Source organism: Crotalus tigris, unplaced genomic scaffold (genome assembly GCF_016545835.1).
Source record: "Crotalus tigris isolate CLP2741 ecotype Arizona unplaced genomic scaffold, ASM1654583v1 scf7180000017729.2337069, whole genome shotgun sequence".
Taxonomy (NCBI): Eukaryota; Metazoa; Chordata; class Lepidosauria; order Squamata; family Viperidae; genus Crotalus; species Crotalus tigris.
In genome coordinates this window covers 243,225-255,857 of record NW_024096596.1, presented here as the reverse complement: position 1 = coordinate 255,857, position 12,633 = coordinate 243,225, and the positions used below count along the sequence as shown (strand labels likewise).

General features: G+C 37.1%; 1 protein-coding gene across 7 annotated transcripts in view; it reads right to left on the bottom strand.

Annotated features, from left to right (window-relative positions):
* The window catches only part of NFIA (nuclear factor I A), a 292,392-nt gene that overhangs the window by 191,491 nt on the left and 88,268 nt on the right, over positions 1-12,633 (bottom strand). The window lies entirely within an intron of this gene.

The window sequence follows — 12,633 nt, the reverse complement described above, 5'->3', positions numbered from 1 at the left end:
TCTGGGGGAAGGCTATTCCAAAGAGAAAGGGCTGAAAATGAAGAACAGTGCCTCCATACTCTTCATCAGTATTTTGAATGGAGAGGAAACATAACTGTCCCCTCCTGTTATAAGTCTTCAGAACAAGGTGCTTTTTATTTGAAGAACACAATCCTGAAAAAAAACCTGAAAAGCATCAAAGAAGTTATAGGTTAAAGTCAGCATTTTGGAAACTTACTGGAAGTCACTGCAACACTCATAACAATTGTAACATAGCAGTAAAGCTGTTCATCCAGCAGCAGATGGGGTGACCCATTTTGTATGAATTGTAGGCTACTAGCAGTCTTTATGGGCAATCTAATGGAACATGCACTGAAGAAATCTAAGACCTCCTAGTTCAAGTTGGTCTGCAACTGATACACCAATCTGAACAATAGATCCCTCAGTAGACTTCATTTGCAAATCCAGCAGTAGCTATGAATCCCAAGTTGCAGATGCAGTCCTTCAGGAGTGGTGCCACTCATCTCAGAATAAGGTCAACCAAAAGATAAGTAGTATTTCCACAAACAGGACCTCCATCTGCAAAGGTTTAATTTCTTTCATTAAGTCTCACAGATTTTAAATTCCAGGTTGAGACCTAGCTACAGCCACCACTTGGCCTGAGATGGAACTGTATAACTAGGTATTGAGGGTGCTGATACCTCATCCTGAACTGTTTGATGATCCTCCTAAGCAGCTTCAGATGGTTGTAAAAAATAAATAAATCAGAAGATAGTGAGTGACGCTAAACAGCACTTCCCAGGGAAGAAACTACCAACTCTTAACTCTTAATTTGCTTAACTGCAGATTCAAATTCAGAAGTACAGATGCAGAAAAGTGCCCTGGTACTTAATCTCATTTACTACTTGGCTTTTATGAAATAGTTCTCAATGGCTCTACTTGGCTGGTCCAATCTTTCCCCAAATTACAAAGCAACTGTGATGTCACTTACATCAGTTTACTTTAAATCTAGGTATCCACCACTAACATTACCAAGAAGAAACCAATCCGAAACATGCAACAGAGAATAATAAAAAATGTTCTGTTCCACTGAGAACAAGTTGCAATTAATTCTGGAAGGTCCCTCCTTCTGTTACTCTGTTGTCAGAAAGGTCAACATGATTAGTGCTTGTATACTCACTACTAATAATCAAAACAAAACATGTGTAAAACCATAATACAGACCAAGTATACACAGTAAGAAAATAACCTAGTTACATCAACATGGGCAAATGAAAATCTGGCTTTAATAATGTATTAAATCTATATTTGAAATATTAATACAAAATAATGATGCCCAAATGCATATAATATAATAAGCAAATTATGACAGGACACATCCTAATTTAAGTGCTAAATCATTCAATGAAAGAAGAATCTCAGCAATTTTAAAATCTGCAATATTTTCTTCACTAGAATCCTAAAGACTGTACTCTAAGGTTAAGTCTAACTCCATGTAAAATAGTCTATATTTTGCAATATTATAGTCCCATAACTTCAGACTTTTCTTAATTTTGTTCCTTAATATTGTTGCTTTATTCTTACAAAAGATCTGATCAGTACCTGATCAGATTTCATTCTTCCATGCCATGATCAAAATATTGTTCTCAAAACTGTACCTAAATATCCCATCCCTACAAGAGATGAAGGAATAAAAAACTTTCTTTAAAACTGAGGGATTATAAGAATCATATTCTGGTCATGGTCATCTGCTTAATCCAGTGGTTCATTGGACTCTTTCTATTTCCTATGGAAGATACTGCAAGTGACATACATGAAAAGAATTTTGAACTGCCACAAATACATTAATGAGAAATAATTAACAGATCTTATAGATTAGTAGGGAAATGGAAAGTTATTTAGCAATGGTAATTTGTGAACTAATTCCACTATCAATGAAGAGTCTGAAACATACATGCAATGTACACATAGAGTTTTTAAACAATAGTAATTTCCCCATTGTCAGATATAACATGATGCAAGAAATAATGTGTATCTAAAATTCTGTCTTATATTGCTGCACTTGGGCAAGTCTTTCTATGTACAGGAATGCCTTGTGTGCTTATCAACGTCCGCACCCACAAGACTGTATGGATTGAGGCTTTTATGTGTCTTAATTACTGAATCAGCATATGTACCGAATGGATACAAAATGCTATACTCCATAAAATCCTGCAACATGTGCACCTAAAGGGCATTTTAAAATGTTCAAACAATAATCAAATAAAACTAACAGCATCCAATTGTGCTTTCTTTCGTTGTACATTAATGTCAATATAGTCTGAAGTAATCAAAATGCCAGAAATATAAATATTCCCTTTAATGCCACTGAATCCATCATTTTACTAGGAAAAGGCTTAGCTATGTTATTTGCAATTCCCCCACTGCACAACAATGTACATTACTGTCTGTAAGCTCTAATTTGGCATAGCGCATCATTAATGACCTGAATGGTGGCTGTTTCACACATACATATTTAATTACAACAGCTGAACAAATTACATATTTATGCTTTATAAAGGGGATTGCCAGTCTAATTCATTTGCTATGCATGCAGGTACAGGGCTCCATCTGCAGCAGCATCTGCACAACAAGAGCTAACAATTATCCATTGTACAGTGAGTGTATCTGGTGAAACCTGTAAGAGATGCAATCGCATTAACCACTTCACTACATACGTGCCATTATTTTTCTCAATGGCCCTAAATATTTTAAATAATGGATTATTAACCATAATGATTCCTTGCACGTCTTTCGGCACGTTCCCAAAGCACTTTACAAACAACAATAAAGAAAACCTTGGGAAAAGCTCTTTGGAGGTACAAACCCAACGCAGACTAGCTTTATGGCTGAGGAAGCAGGACAGAAGTTAAGTGAAACTAAGATAACATGACAAGGAAAAGAGTAAGAAAACAACCAATCAGAACAGAGCTGGAAGGGACCATGGAAGTCTTCTAGTCCAACCTCATGTATTCCCTTTATCAAACTCTTTCACACTTGTTCCAGGTATCTCTATTAATCCGTTGATGGTGGGGAGGGAAGGAAGTCTTGGCATCTTAAATTTGAGAATGGCTTTGTGTTCTTTTTACTTACCCATGAGTTAGCTAATATTTCTGCTGAAACAATTGCATTGCTGGTGAGTAAAAAAAAAAATCCTAAAAACTTAAAGACCTACATCTTCACACAATGACTGCTCTGACCTAGATGCCCAGAAAAGACACTTAAGGAGACCCTGAGGTTTATGCCAAGAACCACTCACAAATAAACCTTATCAGGAGTGATGCCTGAACCCAGGATAGCTCTCCCTCCTGCACTGGTGGTCACTATTATATGATTTAGAGGGTTGTTAAATGAGTTTTCATCTTTCAAGCCTTGCCAGAGAAATGAATAATCCCAGTTTGGTGGTGGTGGTAATAATAATAATAATAATAATAATAATAATAATAATAATAATAATAATAATAATAATAATAAAGATTGCACAAACTGATTACAAGCAGCGGCATGACAAAGTAGCAACAATGGTGCATTGGAAGATCTGCCAAAAATATCATTTGCCTGTAAGCAAAAACTGGTGGAATCATAAAATAGAGAAAGTCATAGAAAATGATAAAATTAAACTGCTTTGGGACTTCAGAATTCAAACAGACAAGCACCTGCAACATAACACCCCAGACTTAACAATTGTCGATAAGAAAGACAAAAAAGTCTGGATAGTGGACGTGGCAGTGCCTGGAGATAGCAGAATAGAAGAGAAAGAACTGGAGAAGATAACAAAATACAAAGACCTACAAATAGAAATAGAAAGACTGTGGCAAAAGCAAGCAAGGGTAGTACCAATAGTAATAGGCTCCTTGGGTGCAATCCCAAAACAACTGGAGCACCACTTGAACACCATTGGCATTGACAAATTCGCTATTAGTCAATTGCAAAAGGCGGCCTTATTAGGAACTGCTTCCATCCTGCGACGATATCTGTAATACCATCAAACATCCACATCTGCCTATCCCAGGTCCTGGGTAAGGACTCGATAGGTAGACAAAATGCCAAATCCAGTCTGAACATCTGGCTGACTGTGCGATGATCGATAATAATAATAATAATAATAATAATAATAATAATAATAATAATAATAATAATAAAGTTGGAAGGGGCCTTGGAGGTCATCAGTCCAACCCCCTGCTCAGTCAGGTAACCCTATACCATTTTGCACAAATGGCTGTCCAGTTCTTTTTAAAAACTTCCAACGTTGGAGCATTCACCGCTTCTGGAGGCAGGTTGTTCCACTGGTTAATTATTCTAACTGTCAGGAAGTTTCTCCTTAGTTCTAGGTTGCTTCTCTCTTTGGTTAGTTTCCATCCCGTTGCTTCTTGTCCTGCCTTCAGGTGCTTTGGAAAATAGCTTGACTCCCTCTTCTTTGTGGCAGCCCCTGAGATATTGGAATACTGCTATCATGTCCCCCCTCGTCCTTCTCTTCATTAAACTAGACATACCCAATTCCAGCAACCGTTCCTTATATGTTTTAGCCTCCAGTCCCCTAATCATCTTTGTTGCTCTTCTCTGTACTCTTTCTAGAGTCTCAACATCTTTTTTACATCGTGGTGACCAAAACTGGATGCAGTATTCCAAATGTGGCCTTACCAAGGCATTGTAAAGTGGTATGAATACTTCACGTGATCTTGATTCTATCCCTCTGTTAATATAGCCTAGCACTGTGTTGGCTTTTTTGGCAGCTGCAGCACACTGCTGGCTCATATTTAAATGACTGTCCACCAGGACGCCGAGATCCCTCTCACAGTTACCCACTATTGAGAAAAGTACCACCTATACTATACGTGTACATTTGGTTTTTTTGCCTAAATGTAGAACCTTGCTTTTTTCACCATTGAATTTCATTTTGTTAGATAATACCCAGTGTTCAAATCTGTCCAGATCCTTCTGTATCTTAAGCCTGTCTTCTAGTGTTGGCTATTCCTGCCAGCTTGGTGTCATCTGCAAATTTTATGAGTTCCCCATCTATCACCTCATCCAAATCGTTGATGATGTTGAAGAGCACTGGGCCCAGAAAAGAGCCCTGGGGCACCCCACTACACACTTCCCTCCATGTAGATGTGGTTCCATTGAGGACCACACGCTGAGTATGGCCAGTCAGCCAGCTACAGATCCATCTAGTGGTGATTGCTGTCTAACCCGCATTTTTCTATCTTATCAAGTAGTAGGTTGTGATCTACTTTGTCAAATGCCTTACTGAAGTCCAAATAAATTATATCCACAGCATTCCTCTGGTCAAAGAATGCAATAAGATTTGTCTGGCATGATCTGTTTTTGACAAACCTGTGTTGGCTTTTAGTAATGACTTTGTTTACCTATATGAGTTCGCTGATTTGTTGTTTGATTAACTTTTCCAGACTCTTCCCAGGTATTGAAGTCAACCTGATAGGTCTGTAATTTCCTGGATCCATTTTTCTTTCCTTTTTTGAAGATGGGAACTACATCAGCTCTTTTCCAGTCCTCTGGTAGTTCCCCAGTGCTCCAGGATCTTTGAAAAATATAGTTCAGTGGGTCTGAGATCACATCTGCCAGTTCCTTGAGAACCTTGGGGTGTAATCCATCTGGTCCTGGTGATTTGAACTCATCTAGGCTGGAGAGGTGCTCACTTACCATTTTCTTGCCTATCTTAACTTGTATTTCTATTCTGTTTTTTATAGCACTATTTTTGATAGGTTGGTCTGTTTTTTCCCTTTGTGTAAAGACGGATGCGAAAAACGAGTTAAATAGTTGTGCTTTCTCCCTGTTGCTTGTCACCTTCTTGCTACTTTCACCCATTAATGGATCGATCATTTCCTTCACTTTTTTCTTGTTTCTTACATGTTGAAAGAAGCTTTTTTTTTTGTTATTTTTGACTTTGGTTGCAAGCTTTAGTTCATTTTGAGCCTTAGCTTTCCTCACTTCATCTTTGCAGGCTCCCCTCTTTTTAATACATAGGTTTCATTATTATATTTTAATCACTTTGAGATCAACTATATCTAAAGGATATACAAACCCATGAAATAAATATGATAGCACAAGTAGGATACCATAAATAAATTTCTCTCTAAAGTTACTATGGATTCAAAAAGGAAAGATTGGCCCATCTCATCAATGCACTTGCTACGTGCAGCTGGGGGCTGTTTGTACCTCCCAAATGCAGCTGAGCTCATGATACTATTGACATGGAAAGACCAATTTGTTTTGCTAATTATAGAGAGAAGAATTAAAGGAGTTAAGAGGTAAAATGACTACCTAAACCACAGAAGTTGTCCCTTATATGCCTTACAGCCCAAACACATAAAGGACAAACAATTTAGCACCACCCGCTCTAAAGATTCTCTATGGACCCTAACAATAGTGCTGGTGAGTATATGCAGTAAGAATTCCTGGTCTGAATATTTTGCTAAATCAAACATTGTCACTTTTGACTGTAAAGTAATCTGTTATCGCAAGCTAAAATTTACAATCCTTATCAAGTCCCAATGAAATTAGTATAATTTAGTTCTGACTAGACATTCTAAGCAATGTGTTGTAGGTTGGGAACTAGGAGTACCAAATAAGAAGTTATACAGTATGAAGTTTAATTCAAAAAAGGAATCACTCATAGTGCAAAACACAATTCAAGGTTTTGCTTCTTCAGGATCATATATGCTTTTAAGCCAACATGTTCAAGTGAAATTGTATTCCTCTATTTTTTTAGACTATACTGAGTTTCTTCATGAACTCCACTTTTTCTTGTCTTCCTTCCAGCAAAGGAAATTGCCTTCTTTTTATTTGTTTGCAAATTGGAGAATGCAAGCAGAAGGCACCTGATATAAATAACATTGTTATGAGTAACCATATTATGGGATAAAAGAATACAGGTAGGCCAAACAGGTACTTGTCCATTATGACAAAACCCTAACAAGATTCATCAAGTGTCTGAAAATGCTTCTCTTCTTCATGAACTTTCACACTTCACTTTCTTCCCCTGCATTAAGTGATTTATCTCTAATCAGCCACCCAGAAAGGCCGGTTGAAAATTCCAACTCCTTCAGTAAAATGCTCACTGTTGTAGCCCACTACACAAAATATCAAAGGAGAACCACCAAACTAATTAGGGACTAGAGAAATGGATTAAATGATTAACACTTCAAAGAGCTAAACATGTACAGCTTGATTATGCAACAGCATCAAAGATGGCTCTAAATATTTAATAGTATAAACATCAGAAAAGAGTAATACAAGATGATAAAGCTAAGAACCAAGTTATTAAATTAAGAAAGTTAAAATCATTCAGGAGATTATGAAAATTGTCCTTGCAATACAACCGAATGACCTGCAAAAAGAATCTCACAAAAGAACTGATAAAAAGGGAAAGCTGGACAATATAAACATACTGTAGGGAGCAACTTCGAGAGAAAAACATATTGACCTATTGGATTTCTAACTTCTATAATTTTTATGGTTCTAAGAACATTGAAGAACTTTCAAATACCACATTTCATATATTCAATGTGCAGCATAAACATTGTATTATAGAATTCAACACAGTAAGTAAATTGGCAGCAAATTAATAAATTAAGACACTTACCATTATAAATTAATCTTAAGAAATAAATGGGTTTAAACCAGTGGTTCTCAACCTGTGGGTCGGGACCCCATTTGGGGTCGAACGACCATTTCATGGGGGTCGCCAAACAATGCAGTCCGCCATTTTTTCCCCCTTTCCCTTAGCTATGCTACTCCCTTTTATTCTATTGGCTTTTGAAAGCCAATAGAATAGACTCTCTTGAATAGAGTCTAATTCTATTGGCTTTCAAAAGCCAATAGGAATTGTCCAGGCTGTCTCTGCCCTGCTGAGCCTGCCAAAAGTCCCATTCTGCAAACAGTGCTGCACCAGTTGAGTAGTCCTCGACTTACAACTGGTTGAGTAGTCCTCGACTTACGACCAGTTGGGGGTCGCGGCATTAAAAAGGTTGAGAACCACTGGTTTAAACAGTTTTCTCCCCAAGGTACAGCTGTTTGTATTCATCCAATATAACATGCTAGAATACACATGTTTTCATTAAGTTACACTGAATCTCTAAGTATCATTCCTCCTTTTTCTGGGGGCCATTCAGAGCATAAACATTGTTCCTGAGGAGCCAGTGACATCGACAGCAGTCTGATTGGGGAGACAGTAAAAAGACAAGATGGCAGGTGCTAAATTGGTGGGTACTACTTGAGACCTTGCCTTTTATATGTGCATTGACACATGTCATGCATGTGTGTAAAAGAATACTGAGAGCCAGTTTGGTAGTAGCTAAGGCATCAGGCTAGAAACTGGGAGACCATAAATTCTAGTCCTGCCTTGGCATGAAGCAGCTGGATGAACTTGGGCCAGTCACTTTCTCTCAATCCTAAGAAAGAGGCAATGGTAAACCTCTTCTGAAAAACCCTGCCAAGAAAACTGGAGGGAGTTTTTCAGGCAGACTCTGAGAATTAGATATGATTGAATAGAAAAAAAGAAAACGGTTTGTGTTTACATTCATTTTACAAGTGGGATCTTATTTTTAGTGAATTGTTATTTAATAGTGATTAATTCAATACATCTGCATTAGATTTGGAATTAAATAAACCCATACCCATCATGTGCCTGGAGCATAAAGTCAATAAGGTAGTCCTTGATTTACAACCACAATGAGACCAAAACTTCCATTTTTAAGCAAGACAATTGTTAAGTGAGTTTTATCCATTTTACGATCTTTCCTGCCACAGTTGTTAAGTGAATCACTGCAGTTGTTAAGCTAGTTAACATAGTTGTTACTTCCTACATGCAGTTATTTATTTCTTAAACTCCACCTCCCTCCTTGCTCCCTGCTTATCCATTATTCTCATATCACTGTATTATTTTTTTCTTTTTCATTGTTTATTCCATTGTTCCATTACTTTACTGCTGTTAAGTTTAGCCTTCTTTTTCTTTCTCTTTTTTATTATATAAGCTGCTTAGAGTAGCCCCAAAGCAAGACAGACAGCAAATAAATTTATTAAATAAATTTCACCAATAATTAAAAGACCAAAAATTAGAGGAAAGATTATAAGACAGCGCCCCACTAAAACATCTTTTTTTTAAAAAAAAAAAATCTTCTGATATGAATTGCAATTCAGGGAACAGTTTTTGCATTTTCTAATACAGCAGATAAGATTGCAAATATCCAATTATGTACTCTTATTTATAGAAATGATTTTATCCATAGAGCATCTTTCCTCTTTTTTCCTAGTCTTATTCAGTGAAATTGCTCAAGATATTTGCATAACAAAAACAACAAGCTGGAAGAAAATTTAAAGGACTCAGGTGTTCTAAATTTTAATTTTAAAGTATGCACCTATTTATTGCATAAATAAGCCCAAAGAAACACAAGCTGAAGTAACAGGTTTGTGAGAGGGGACACGTGTATTATATGTATTTGTACTACAAATTGTCAGTGACAGAGAAGTCCACCTATGACCATTAGTGTCAACCAAAGTTGATTTTAGATTTTATCTAATGAAACAATGCAACCAGGCTTATTATGCCCTTCCATGGTTCTTCATGAACATATCATTTGACCTAAACCCTGTATTTTATTTATTTTTACTTGCAGTTTACTCTGTTTTCCCTTAATAGCCCTTATTTGGGCTCTTGTTCCTTTTTTTGCCCACCACTAGTAATAAAATCATATATCCCGAAAGTCTTAAAAGTTGACTTTTGGGAGTTTTATTGATTAATAACTCAGTTGCATGAATATTAACCAACAATTCAATTACTCGAATGTTGGACGGATAAAGCATGTAGAATGTCACATTATCTAAGATACCCTAGTGATTATTAAGACTTAAATAACTGGCTAATCCTTGCTGGAGAACTGTATATTCAGTAATCAAAATTTCCACAGATTAACAGCCAGAAATATATATAGCTATATCCATCCTAAATTTCCACTTCAGGATCTCACATAGGATCATGATATTTATAAATGTGACAGTTAAGGGTTGAAGATAGACTCAAGAGAGCTGCTTTTTCTCTGTTATGGGCAGCAATTCTGTGATGCTGATGTTATAGCAATCTTTGCAATATCTTCAACTGGCAACAAGCGAGCTAAATAGAAACAGAACAGGGATGAACTGTCCCACTAATCTACTGACACTGCTTCCCCAAAAAAATAGCTTCACAGATATCCTCTGGTTATTTTTTCTGTAGCTCCCTTCAAACTGAGGAAAATTTCTTGCTACTCTCCACGTGCAAAGATGACACCCACATTTATACATAATGCTAAACCAAGACTTGTTTAACCACTGTCGAACAAGCCAAACCAAAAATCACATATTTGGCTACAGACAAAACAAGGCCAAACATATGGCAATAACAAGTCATATTTTAAAAAATAATTGGTTGCCAAAAATAAAACAAAGATACCATGTTAAAACAGGATTGTATGTCCAAACCACACTGGATGTAAAAATCATGTGCAAGTCTCCCCACTAAGAACCAGGGGAGAAAAGAACAGAACTACAGGAGTAAAATCTTTACCCCTGCCCTTACCTGTGAAAGGTGGAAGGTGGAGTTTACATTCTGAGATATTACACATCAGTGTATATATAAATTCTAAGGGGAATTTATTTGTTATTTGTGGATTTTGTTAAAATATTTTTAAAAGGTATATATAGATAAATACGTACCTATACAAGGGTAAATACTGAAAAATATTTAGCTAAAAAGTAGCCAGTAAAGCTGCTTAAGTTTAATGTTAGCTATTTTAATGTTAACCTCATTTATATTATACTGACTTTTGGTATGTTAAGTCCAAAGTCTTTGCCATATTTTTAAAGAAGAAAAATGCAACGTGTGCAAATGGTATAAAATATCTCCATTATTTTAACAATGTGAAACATAATTTCTAACTTTAGTATATAAAAATGTCCTATTATGAACAAATGTCATATTATAAAATTTGCAGAGCAATATTTTCCCAAACTTATTCATATACTAAGCAGTTCTGCTTATCAATTTAATGAATTCAGCAAATGATTTTCTAAGCCACTTTTTAGAACAGATACCCTTCAAGGCATTGTATACAATACAATCCTATCAATACCTTAAAAAAAATTATAGAAAAGCAGAAGAAAATATTAAGACACACTCACTCTTTCTTGTATTGTATGAATTTTTTTACATAAAAATCTTCATAATTCATATTTTCAATGTTTAAAAACCTGTTTTAATAAGCATGTCAAGAGCTCCAAAAGAGAAAGCACTGGATAGGAATGCAATTCCTTCAGTACTGTCCTATGTTTCCAATTTATGAATCCCAAAAACAAAAGATAGATATTTTTGTATGCACCAGATTTTTTCCTTTTGGTTTCAGGCCTATTTTGCATCTCAGTGTGTATGAAAGTTAGCCATGCAGTATGGGTGACATATCTCCCTTCTCTCCAGGACTTTACTACATACTATGGCAGTGATGGCGAATCTTTTAGAGACTGAGTGCCCCAAAACCAGCCCCCCCCTGCCCACCCCTGCTCTGCCCCCACCCCACCCTATGGCCCGCCCACCCACTCTACAGCCCACAACTGCTTCTACGGCCCACCACAGATCACCCAGGTGGCCCAGCAGTGCCATGGCAGCCATGCCCTCAACCACGCCTGCAGCATCATCTGTGCATGATGGGGCACAAGGGCGTAGTCTTGTCCCCGCTGCCTGGCTGCCATGTCCTTGGCTGTACTGCTACATGCGGGCCGCGCCCGGGGGCAACTCTCCTCTGGGGGGGCTGCTGATGAAGGGGCTGCGGAGGGAGATGGGGCTGGGACAACAGCATGCATGCCTATAGAGAGAGCTCTGAGTGCCACCTCTGGCACAAGTGTCATAGGTTTGCCACCACTGTACTATGGGATAGCACATGTGTTATAATTCATGCAGATAGAGTGAGATCTTCAACTTTGTTTGAGTTCATGCACATCTTGAAACAACATGGGCACTATCTACAATATGTGCCATGAATAATGGCTATTCTCACAAAATGTGTGCCACGATGGATTCAGTTAGTACCAAAATATCAATTTCATAGAATGGACAATTGGGGAGCATGTTAAATCTGTTCAGTATTGGAATACACGACAGGTGTACATCATGGGTTTTAATGCACAGAGTTTGTTTCATCCAAATTTTACCACAGCTTCTCTCTTCTCTCACACACCACATTCTAAGCACATAACAGGTTCTTCACTTTTTTTCATTTTCTCTCACTAACACTGAAAATACAACCAATTGATTACACCTTTTACTTACTCCTCTGTGTTTGGATTACTTTATAGTTACTCCTAAATCCCCCATTGCTCTCGGTAGATTCCTTGATCCTAGTCCCCATTTTCCTGTTTTCTTCCTCCTTTCACCTTGCTAGCCTAAAAAAACCTTCCAACTTCCCTTTCTCACTTCATAGGACCTTTCCAGAATCTTCTGGATTATTTTTCTACTGGAATGTCATCTCCATACTGCATGATTTATCCCTTCCTTCCTTTACATTTTAGGTTAAATCTTTCTGAGTAACAGACTTGCTTCCCCCTTTCCACAATCTTTACTTTCTAATT